A 12,815-nucleotide genomic window follows, 5' to 3' on the forward strand; every position below is an offset into this window, starting at 1 on the left:
ATTTTGAGGCTTTTGGCTCTCTAGTAGTTAGCATGTTCACATAATGATTATCTGGACTTGCGTCTTCCTTCAGCCCTCGAGAAGTGTGGCTGGGAAAGAGGATCTATTGAAAGCAGCCCTGATGAGAAAGGGTGAGGGGCACTGGCTGGAGCCTGGCAGGGGGGAGGCTTAGGGGAGGCGTTGGGAAGAAAATCTTCCCTCTGAGGGCACTGAGGCACTGGCCCAGGCTGCCCAGAGGAGCTGGGGGTGCCCCAGCCCTGGCAGTGCCCAAGGCCAGGCAGGGTGGGGCTGGGGACAGCCTGGGCTCAGGGGACGTGTCCCTGCCCATGGCAGGGGTTGGAGTGAGATGATCTTTGAGGCCTCTTCCAACCCAAACCGTTCCGTGATTCTATGATTTCTCAATCAAAACATCAGAGAGCCCATTACAGAAATGGAGCATTCCCAAGCAGGAAGGATCTGGGGAAGCTAATACTGCTCATGTAGCAGGTGCCACCCAGATCTGGTCAGGGAATGGGACTAATAAAAAAGGCAAGGAAGAGGATATGAGTGGTACAAAGCAAGAAATAGAATCCTGCCTCCTACAAGAAGGCCGTCACCTCTCTGGTAGCTGTTAACATGAACCCATTTTCTCTACATATTTAGGAAAACAATAGGAAAACTCTGCCCTCAGGGCTGGCCATGTGGAAATCTTTTCCACCACTACTTTTGAGAGCCCTGAAGATGGCATCTCGGCAGCTCTTTCTGTTTCGGAAGGCTCTTTCAACGAGGGTTTTTGTCATCAGCAGTGTCCACTGTTTGTGGGACTCTGATCCTGAGCCCAAGATATTGTGGCATCCCTACGACAACCTGTCCCTTCCCTTGAAGCCTGCTGTAGGACCTTCTGAGTAGATAAATGACTGTGCATGCAGGGCAGATGCATGTCCTCCCAAAAGGAAGAGTAAGCAGATAAATATCCCTGTTAACCCGTGGATGATCTGCAGTTCTTCAGTCGGGCAGACTCCTCACTTTATGGGGGTCTTTTCACTGTATCAGCGGATGCCCTCTGGTGCCCCTAAAGGTCCTAGCATGAAACGTAGATGTGCAAGCTAGTCCACATCCTGCAGTGTCTCAGATACAGCAATGGGGACCCTGATTAGGAAGTGCTGTTTCTTTTTTTTTTTCTTTTTTTTTTTTTTCAGTGGTATCTTGGTAACCCAAAAAAAAAGCACATTTGTCTTTATTGCAAAGTAAAGAATTTGTATTTCTTTGTTTCACAGCTGTAATTTTCAAATGAAAGGGGATACAATATGGAAAGCATTTCTTCCAATAAATAAAGATGGTTTTCCTTGAACAAATGACTGGTTTAGATACTTCATTCTTTCAATTCCAGCTCCCATTTTTTTTTTCCTGTGTCCTTCATTGGAAAGAAACAAAAGCAGACACAACAACTGCCTCTTACATCATCCTTCATTTCTTTCTTTACATTTCCCAGAAGATGAAGAAGAGGGAAGAATCTGTCCTTCTGCCAGAGAATAACACATGGCTTGGCCTGGCTGACTTTGGGCATCAAGACAGGACCAGCTTCATGGTGCCACTCTCAACCCGGGTTGATGGGTGAGTAAATGCAAAGCTCAGAGGTGCTTTAAGTTCCCTGGGCAGGGTTCAGGGTGTATTCACAGTCCTCTGAGAGCACCACTGCATCCCAGGAAGGGGCCAGCCTAGAGCCAGCCCAAAGATGGAGCCAGGCAGTATTAGCTTCCCCAGACCTTTCCAACTTGGGAATGCTCCATTTCTTTAACGGGGTCTCTGATGTCTTGATTGAGCAATCATAGAATCATGGGGCTGCCCAATGCCCTCAGCATTCAGAAACTTCCTCAGGTCCTTCTACTCACAGCTGTGCTGAGAACTTTGACAGGAGACATAATTGCTACTGGCCTGTCTTTCTCTTAAAACTATTTTATTTTCCCCACCTGAGCAGTGATGACCTCCCTGGGGATTCCTGGGTTCCTGGGTTGTGGCTGGGGCAGTAATGAGATTGTGCTGAGGAGAAATGTGGCTCTTTGCACAGATCCTCCAGGTGAACAGAGATTCTTATTGGGGAGTAAGGGGAAGCTGCAGCAAAATATCCATCCCGACCTTGTTCTGTCTTCCCCCAGAGTATTGCCTGCTGCAGCCAAAACAGAAGTGTCATTACGTGAATGTGAGGTGCCTGGACAGGTTCATCTGGGACCAGCAGGAGATCTGTTCCTACAACACCGAGGTGGGTTTCTATGTGTCCCGCATGGAGCTGGGACAGGCACTGGCTGGGATTGGATCAGGCTGCAGTGGCTCAGCTACCTGTGGGCTTCAAGGGTGAAATACTGCAGCTGTAACCAGAGGAGGTTTCACAGTTTGATGCCTCACAATTGGCGAGCCTTTGGAAGGGAGGAGAAGACAACAGTGGCATGGGGAACCTTGGCTTCTCCAGCCTGGGATGACGTTTGACTCCCTCTGCCACCTCTCTGGCAGCTGCTGGACACCAGAGGAGCTCAGTGGATGGTGGGAGAGAGGTCTGAATTCAGCAAGATGGTTTGTCCTGCAGCAAGGTTTTATCCTTCTCAAATCAAGACCAAGTGGTTTAAAAATGGGCAGGAAGAGATGGGCAAAGCTGCCTGTCACCATGGCCCGAAGTAAGAGACTAGAAATGGAAGGAGCAGAAAATCTTGGGGAAGGTCACTCCTAGCTCTGTTGGGACAGCAGGAAAGTGGAAGAAAAAAAACTGGGAGAAAACAGCAAACGTGTAGCCTGGGCCTTAGTTCTCTGGACTGCTCTTCCAACAGAAATGCACTCTGGATCTGCTGAGGGTAAGAAGGTGCCTGGACTGCTGGGCTTTGTGCTGAGCTTCATCATGGTTGGGGCTCATTATCTCTCAAAAGGAAAAGAAAGGTGAATTATTCATCAGCTAAGTAGAAACGTGTTCTTAATGGGGCTGCAGAGAAATGTTTTAAAGCCTGTAAGACTTCACTAAAAGTTAGATTTACCATGATAATTTCCTTGGGTTCCCAGCATTCAAGTGGGTTTTATGTGGTCTAATCCAATATCCACAGAAGCCAGTGATAGCTTTTAATTTATTTTAACTGATGTTAGATTGGGCTTTCAGTGATGAGAAGCCATTTCAGAACTATCATCAGTTGCTGAAAGGTCAGCCCTGTCCTCTGAGATACAGTCCTAGGCTATGGTTATGGTTTCTTATGACTATCAAATTAGCTACCTCATTCCCAAATGTCTCCGCGTTGCTTTGTTGCAGACATATTTTGTAGGCTCTGGAAGCAAATACATTCATACTTATTTATAAAAGGACTGAATACCTCTCTTTTGAAACTTCGCAGGGAAAAAAAAAAAAAAGAAAGAACATTATCTTCCAGAGAGCTGCATTCTTGCCCCCAAAATGCTGGTTTGCTGTGTGACAGCATCTTGTCACAGCCCTTGCTTTCTCCTTTCTAATCATCTAGAATTATTGCAATTGGTATTGGGTGCTGTCTTTCATGGTGCTATGGGGAGTATCCTTCAGCTTAATCGTAGTTCTTTTTTTCCTAAGCAAATTTCCTTAAACAAGCCATGTCCAAGGAAGCCTTTTGCTCCCATTAATTCTCATCCCACGGGTTTAGGTCACCAGCGTCAGGAGGATCTGAATTCTCTGCCCATCTTCATGGCTGTTAACAAGTAGGGGAGAGAAACCTTGGTGGTGACAATGCTGAAATACCCTTCCTTAGACCCAAATATCTGTTTCCCAGTGAACTACAATGAACGCGGTGTACAAATTTGACTCTCTGCGAATGAATTTTGCAGCCTGCCCAGAGCCTGAGCTCATTGCACCTGTGTTGGCTGGGGCCCCGCAGGTCATCTCAGAAACTGGATTGCCCTGCCAGGAATAAATCCCCTCTGACGGAGCTGCGGTGGTGATCTCTGAAGCTCAGCTGACCCCGAGGCTCTCAGCAGCTCCGCGGTAGATTAGCACGGGACCACCGTGCGCTTGGAGATGATGGGAAGAAGCAGCAGGCTGGCAGCTGCCCCAGGACGTCAGAGCAGAGTTACATCCACAGATGGTGAGGATAAACATGGAAGTCACAGAAACTTATTTGAGGAGGGTGAATGCAGGAGACTCTGCTAGCAGGAGCCTGGGGGAGCTTTTCCTGTCCTTGAATTCAGCTGGCACAATGACTGGCAATGCTCTCAAACCTTCATGAGAGGTTCCTCCACCGATTTCTTTCTGCTTTTTTTTTTTTACTCACAGGGGGCTCCTTTGCCTGTCTGCTGCAGCCTCAGAGAAACAACATGGAAGAAGACACACCGGGTGGTGCCTAAATCCACAGCAAACCTCCCCGAGTCTGTTTTTCTCTCGGAATTCAGAGGAACCTTTACTCCCTGCTCTTTGCCAATACTATTCTCTCTCTTGCTGGTGTTGCCCACAATAGGAGGGTGCTGCCTCTTCCCATCTCAGAACTGTGAGTTTGCAAATTTGCAAATTCGGGGATAACCTCAGGGAGGTTATCAAGGGGAGACCAGTGATGCTGGGAGGATGGACTCTGCTCCTGCTTGAGCTTCCCAGCCCTGCACACACCTGGAGAGAGAAGAGGGGAATAACTAATAGCATTTCTCAGAAATGTGTTATACTTTGAGCGATTTATCTAAGGGTCTGAAAGGATTTAATAACCGAGAGCTAATTAAATGTACTAATTAACCCAGTGTTTAATCTCAGCTCTTCACTAGATTTCTGTGCTGCTGGAGCACAGACGTAGTCCCGTATATCATGACATCCAGCCACTTTGCTTAATTGTGATTCCTCGGCACACGGTGCAGGCACTCAGCTGCTCAGGTGAAGAGAGGAACACGAAAGCCCACATACAGGAGGAAATTGGAGAGGCGAAGCCACCTCCGTGTGACTAACAACCCATGAGATTATTTCCCTGAAGAGGACACTGACAGCTAATTTGCTTCCCCCCCCCCCCCCCCCATCACTGGTTTGTTCCTGCCACCACTGTTTTGCTGAGGGGAATGGGAAGCATCTTTTTCTGGATGCAGTGACAAAATGGCAGTGTCACTCCTTGGTCCTGTCCTTGTCACCATGGCTCTGAGCAGCTCTGCTACAACCAGGAGATGGACACCGCTCACTTTCTCTTCTTACCACCCTTCCCCACGGGCTTGCTGTTCCAGGAGGGTTTATACTGGTGCTACTGGTGTGATTTTGGTGCACAACCCACACAACTAACCCTCAGATCTACAGGAGCTGTTGCCATAGTGCCACAGAAGAAGGGACATCCAATGTGGCCGCTCAGGGCCAGCAGGAGATCTGGAGCAATGCGACCTTTGTGCTTCCAGGGCTGAATAATTCCTCCTGGCTCTGGAGCTGTGGGGGCCCTGGAGAAGGTTGGTGGTGGTGGGCACAGGAGGAAGAGAGACAGCACTCACACGATCCCAAATACTGGCACGTGACCAGGGGAACCATCCCAAGATATATGTGCAGAATTTAGTGGAGGACATCTGAAATCCTGTCATCGCTTCTCCTCCCAGCTGGCATGGAAACTATGCTCAGGCAGCTTCCAAAACCCACAGACTGCCCAGCCTGGGGCAGAAGAATTCCCCCGACAGCACTTTTTAAGCCAGTGGTTTCAGTTTCCTCCCAGCTTTGACTCCATCTACACACTGTTCGTTTTTTACTACTAGTATAAATATGGGATGGAAGTGAGCCTCTTGCATGCTCATGACCTCAGCTTGGGGTTACAACTCCTTTAGGAGCTACTAATTCCAACGTGGATGGAAACACATCTGTGTGAGCCTGGGTCATTAAATTAACCGGGAAAACGGGCTGCTGTGCGGAGATGTGGCAGTCACCTTGACTGGAAATCTCCAAGGGGAAGCCAGGCATGGATCTCTCCGGGATGTCTTAGGAGAATGAATCAGACCTGCCAGGATGTGGGGAGAGGGGGGAGACGACCCACTGGGGCCTTTTTTCCGAACTGAACAGGCGAATGCTTTTACGAAATCATCAATCCCCCAGTGTCTCCTTGCGCAGCCCTATGCAGCCAGCAGAGGAAATTGGTAACTGTACCCAGCAAGCCTGTTTTTAATTAACAAATAATTATCTACAAATTGCTGTAATTATTGCCTTGGATTCCAGAGGATGGGGATGTTAGCGCGAGATGAGCACAGTTGCCTTGCAAGTGAAATATTTTCCCTGCCTTATCTCCAGCGCCCTGCTGCTGTGAGGTTTGGGGACTCGGCTGCGCGTTCCTTTGGAGAAAGTGATAAAACCGCTCAGGCTGCCTGCGAGGAAAAGCGCGATGGGAAAACACCGAAGGGAGGGCAGGTTCTTGCATTTATCACGTCGTCTGCCCTCGTTCTGGAGTGGTTTGGGGGATGCCAATTAAGACATAAATCCCTGACAGAAATGCCAGGAGGAAGGTGCTTGCGCGCCGGTGAGCTGGTGGAGCACAGCCAGCATCCTGGGCGGTGATCTCTCCAAACCTGATGAAACCTGGTTTGGAAAAAGTGGGGTTAATTTTGGGAAAGGTTGATGTTGATTCAGATCCAGTGGGCAGCACAGAGGTGGAAAATCCCCCTGGTTTGCAGGGGAAGCATTGAAAGACTGTAATATGTCCCGGGCTGGATGGGCAACTTGTAGAAGAGCCGCCCAAACTTCAGTCTTGCGTGAATTGAAGCACAACCATTTTGTGCTGCAGCCCCTTCCAAGGCGATGTGCGTACTGTGGACTCTCACAGAGAGATTTTGGCATTTGTCATCCCTTTGTCTGTAGGAAAACCCTTCTTGGCCAAGACATGCTGTGGCTTCTTGCTGTGGAGGAACGTAGAAGCCAAACTAAAGCAAGCTTAGACCCTGGCCCTGCCCTCAACCTCAGCATGCTTTTACTGGCAGGACAACACGAGAGCCTTCCACCCTGCTCAGATATATCCTACTCATCCTGAAGATATAGAGGTGGAAGCTGATTTTCTGCTACTTTTCAGGGTAGCGGGAGGAATTTGCTTGGAAGCATGAAGCTGTATCACTGATGGTGTCCAAACTGGCCTCCAGCATTGGCAGGTCTTGAAGAGCTTCGTGCTCTTCACACCCCTGGAGGTTAAGCTCCCAGCTGTGGACTTGTAGAGCATCCAAAATGCTCCTGCTTTATTCAAGGCATGGCCGTGCCTCAAATATGTGGCACTAGTAAAAAAACGCTTTGGCGTTAGGATTAAGAAGCGGTTTCTAATGAATGGGAACTGCTTATTGACAAAGAAGCTGTCACAAGAAATGATTGATTGCACTTAATATTTTATTTGCAAGCCCTAAAAGAAAGTCTCTGAAATATCCTTTGGCAGGTCTGTGAACCTAATGAAGTGATTAACAGAGATACAGAGGGAATTGAGAGCGTGTTACCAGCAGAACAGGACAATGTTGGTAGGTTTCCATACCCCCTTCTGCAGCATGGCTCAAGAACACTGGGGGGGGTGGGGCAGGGGGCAGGCAAACAAAGGCAAAATTCAGATTCAGTTGCTTCAGCCCTGCTAAGAAGAGAAAAACTAACCCTTTCTAACCACTCTGTACTCATACTACTTAAAGAGTAGGGAGAGGAACCCAGCTAGTGACTGTGGGGCTGAAACCAAACCCGAATTTTATTTGAAATTGGATTATCTGCCCAGCATCTTCCACTGTGCCCAGCATCACTGTGGGGTTTTATGCTACCAAACCTTAACGCCTTTGGAGATTTCCCATGGGAAACCAGCGTCTTGTTGTGCTACGGGGCTATGCTGGTGAAACAGCTTGTCCTAAATCCCACAAAAGGTCAAGGGCACGCATGGGATTTGAACTCCGACCTCCTGATGGCTCGTTCTGTGCACGCACCATCAACTCTTGTTTTCCTCGTGCTTCATTTCCCTCCACCTCCTCCTGCCCGCATAGTTTCTGCCACCCTCGACCTCTTGCCGCTGCCAGCAATGGCCTTTGTTGCACCCAGTGTGTCACCGCGGGGGATGTGTCACCCCACAAAACAGCAGCAAAAAAAAGTGGCCTTCAAGTAAAAGAGGGGAGGTTTAGCTTCTCTAATCTAAATTTTTAGGAGGAAATTCTTCACTCAGAGAGTGGTGAGGCACTGGAATGTGTTGCCCAGAGAGGTTTTGGAGGTCCCATCCCTGGAGCTGTTAAGGACCAGACTGGATGAGGCTCTGGGCAACCTGACCTAGTGGGCGGCATCCCTGCCCATGGCAGGGGGTGGGAACTGGGTGGGCTTTGAGGTTCCTTCCAACCCAAGCCATTCTGTGACTCTATAACAAGGCGTCTGGAGATGTTCTGGCCTCTTCTCCAGGTGTCTGCATTAGAGATGTTCACACTCCCCTTACAGCTGATGGGTACAAATAGGCTCCCCTATGGAGCACGATGTCCCAACCCAAAGCAGACATCTGAAATAGCCCAAGTATGCCTGTGATGGCGATGCCGGATGGAGAAACTTCCATGGACAGGAGGGAGGCACCCATCTGAGATATGCTGGCCATGGGCAACGCTTGAATAACCGGAGTGATCCTGCACCGCAGGGCAGGATGTCCTAAAAACCATCTGCTCTGGCATCTCTTTGGCAAGATTATTATTTTTTTTTCGGGTACTTTTCCCCTTTTGTCACTAGGTGACAGCAGAGGTCTCACAACATCACAGCGAGGACTGCTCTGAAGCAGGGGCTGGTACCGCTTCTCTACCAGCTGGGACAGCCCAATGACTTCTAACGCCTCTTTATCTCTTTATTTCTCCGGAAAATTAAATACAAATATAAGATGTAGGTCAAAAATCGCCACTTTTGTCTGGCACTGCCTGAATCTGGTTTGCCTGCCTCATCACCTCTACTCTCCACATCATATTTTTAAGAATTTCTCTTATATTTACTGAAGGTATTTGCTCTAAACTAGGCTTGTGCCCTCCAAAGATGGACACTGTCCCTCTCATTTAATTCAGTGGGAGTGCTCACAGGTACGGGCAACCAGAGCTGGAAGCTGGAACACCCTCCTGCCTGGTCCATCTCCTGCAGACACAGCGATGGGATCCCAGCCGAGCTCCCAAGGGACAGGTGCCTCCTGTGTTGGGAGGATTTCTGTGATAATTGGGAACTGGCACCTAAATTTGGGCACGAACACTTTGAACAGGGTGGATGGATGGATTTTTGTGCGTACAGTAATTCTTCTTGATATACCAGATAATAGATAAGGGGCGGAGCAGGGGATTGTTAAAAAAAGGAATTATTTAATTATAAATAATTCTGTTATCAGGAATGCCTTCACCAGGTGCAGGTAACAAGGAAGAAAAGGCGAGGGTTTCTGAAACATGAGTCAAATGGTTGATTTCTGTACCTGGGTTGCTATAAAGGGGGCCGAATCAGGCTGTGGTCTCACAAAGAGCTCTGTGGGAGCACATGAACCTTGTCTGATGATTAACTGGATTGGGTCTCCGATCTGTACAAAGGTATTCTGCGGGGAGGATATGATCTATGCTCTTAGGAGAGACCAGGACACTTTAGGAAACATTGGGTGTGATTTATTCCTAGTTTCATAGGAGATTCCGGGGCCATATTTCACATGGAGGATTTTCATTACAAAATTCTCCAACCTAAATCCTCAATAGCAATCTCAGTGCCTGCAGCTCTTGGGCAGGGTCCAGGATTTTGTCCTTGTCAAAACCAGAGCAGAGGAGATACTGAGACTGTTTTGAGTCGTTCAGATATTGCAGAACTAGAAAGCGTATTTCAAGCCCCTTGTCAGTGACTAGAAGAAGCTTCCACATTCTTTCTCGTACAGAGATTGTGCTGCCTTTGTTTTCCCTGCAGTATATTTTTTTACTCTCAAAGGCAGTGATAACCTACAGACACCGGCAGCGTTTCGTATCAGTCCCGTGCAGGCTGTCAGTCCTCGACCTTGTGCTCCTATTGACTTGGATCATGCAGGATCACAGGCCCAAAGAGCTGTTGTGTTGGGAAGGAAAACTAAAACAGCTGGCATTTTCAGTTCTGATCACCTCATCTCCGGCCCACAGCTGGGTGAAGGAGAAAAGATGACGTTGCCACACTTTATCTGCTGTGGAGATGGAGGTTTCTAGGGAGTGATGCCTCTCAGTTCATTGCAGCCATTTAATATTAGGCATTCAAGCTAAGCTGGCAGCATAGGAACCATATATGACAAAATAGTCGGGTAGGTGACTCTCCGGAATGGCTTTGTCCATACCAAGGTGAATATCTGAAATAGGAATCAGGAAGAGTCGAGCCAAGCTTGTGTCTCAGCTGTCTGTGAAGTGACAGAGGTGTAACTTCAACTAAATCCTGACACTCCTGTGAGATGAATCCCATCCCTGGGAAGGAAGAGCTCAGAGACCTTTTGCTGTGTGCCCTGAGCAGCCCACTGTGTGTCCCTTTGAATCCCATGGAGAGGTTAGGGTAGAATTGGTTGGGACAGATGGATTGAGCAAGCTATAGTTAGGTGGAATATTCACAAACACCTACACAGGTATTGCATCCCTACTGAAGTCACTGATAATGCTTTTTTTCCCTGATGCCACAATCTTCATCCTCAGATCTGGGAGCTGCCCTGTTCCCAGGAGATATGGCTCAGGTGGTGGCTGATGGATCACGAGGGAAAGTTGTGTCTGGGATCTGACCCATCACCAGCAGATGACCTGCCATGTCCCTGGACATGTCCCAGATGAAGTATGAGAACCAGCTAGGATCTGTCCATCTGCTTCACATCCTATTTTAGAAACTGTACATGAAGGTAAAATCCAGCCTGGAGGTGACAAGCATCTAGGTCACCCTGGCCATGTCCACAGCTGGCAGGGCAGTGAAGGGAGGGGAGAAGGATGACACTGGCTGATGAATGAGGGCTGAAAGCAGACCTTTAGAGACACCGGCACAGCCTGAATGTCACAAATCAGCTACTGCTGATCTAAACAGTCACCTTGAAGTTCAAAGTATGACTCCTAAGCCTTGTTACTGCAGTTTGGAGACTAAAATAGGTCCTGAAAAGCCCTCACAACCTGAGTCTCAGGCAAAACAGCCTGCAGTTAGGTTGCTACGTGTCTGTGGTACCAATCAAGCTTTTAAATCTGGAAGCATCTGCCCCAGCGGTGATTTGATTTTATGCAATGTCTCTCATGCTACTGTATTGCTGAGCATGTCACTAAATCCTCGCACATCAAAGGAACAAAGTAAATCAAGCAAAACTGCATAAGCCACATTACAATTCAATTTTGGCAAAAGGTGCTTAGGCAACCCTGGATGCCATGGCCCTATAGCTAGTAGCAAAACTCACAAAAACCCAGAAGCAGTGTGGTTTTTCCTCCACCACCAAACGGCCTTGCAGCTGCAAGGTTGGATTAGGAACTGGCCTGGAGTCAAGTGTCCCAGAGTCAGACCACAAATTTCCAGGTGGCTTCAAGCATTATACTTTACTTTCTGTGCCCCCACTTCCTGGTCCGTAATATTTTTTTCCATCTTCCATGGGGGAGATGAAGATTAATTAGATAAAGTTGTTCACTGGAGATGGAAAAGCTTAGCAAGTGTTAAAGACTCAGGTTCACCCTTTCCTAGGCTCACTTGGGTTCCTAGGAGTCAGCCATGCAGGACAGAATGTGACCACGGTGCTACTGCTACTATTTACTATTTTTTTTGTTGATTATATGGGGATTGATGTCTTTTGCTGCTTTGTGGGTGTTGGTAAAGAAGGGAAATTGTACTTCAGGAGCCCACCTTGCTCCCTGGGACCAGGTTCCAGCAGGAGAGCTGTCACTTGTTGGCACACACTGAGACAGGAGTCCTTGGTTGTGCATTTGGGTCTGATGGGTGACACATATGGACAAACTGCCTGGAGGTTGGGTAGAAGGCCCACCATGGGCCATAGAGGAGATGGCACTGGGATGGCCACGATGGAGAAGATGTAGTCCATGAAGTAAAGAATGATCTACTCTTGGGGGTCACCATATTTCCCAACGCAAAAGGAGGTAGGAGCAGGGTTCTCTGGGAACATGTTTTTGCCCCCATTTGGAAATTTCCAGGTCAGAAATCCCTCCTGCCCACAACACTTTGTACTGTACCTCCCTAGATTTCTGTTCTTCCTACCCAAGTCCTCTCCATCCTAAATCTAAGTCAGAACCTCAAGCCTCTACTCCAGGAATTTCCAAGATCTCTTGTCCCGTACCAACCCTACTCTTCTTTCTGCTGTGAGAAAACAATGATATGTACGTTGGTCCCACAATAAATGGATTAAAATCACCAATGTCATTTACCGTGGGTAAAGTCAAACACAGCTACGGTGACTTTTGCTCATTCCTAGACCAGAACAAGTTGACATTTATGGACCGCCATCCCCATACGGAACATTACAGAGGCAGCAATTGCAATGCATCTCCCAGGGATCTTTTTCTCTAGAGGGTCCAGATGCTTTCCAGGCGCTTGGTAACAGTACGAAATAGTCTGCTATTAGAATTCAAAAGCAAACAAAATAGCCCTTCCCTGCAGGCTTTCTTTCTATGAGGCATTTCTGATGAGAATCCAAAGTCTCTGCAGAGGCCTGGCATACAAAATTCAAATTATATAGCTCGCGTTCCCCTCTTTAGAAGTAGCTGCGTGAAGCACAAAATCCCTCTGCAGTTCCCTCCGGTGACGAGAGGCAGCTCCCCATGCTAAAATCACTCCTCTCGGCAGGCCTCGGGCTGGAGGCCTGCAAAGGTTGCGGCCCAGGAGCTCCCCAACCATCTTAGGGCCCTCCTGCCTGACGGAGGGCCAATCTCCCGACCATGGCAGAAAACCCACAGCAGAACCACTCACCTCCTTGTCC

This window comes from Oxyura jamaicensis, chromosome 1, assembly GCF_011077185.1.
Source record: "Oxyura jamaicensis isolate SHBP4307 breed ruddy duck chromosome 1, BPBGC_Ojam_1.0, whole genome shotgun sequence".
In the NCBI taxonomy this organism is placed as follows: Eukaryota; Metazoa; Chordata; class Aves; order Anseriformes; family Anatidae; genus Oxyura; species Oxyura jamaicensis.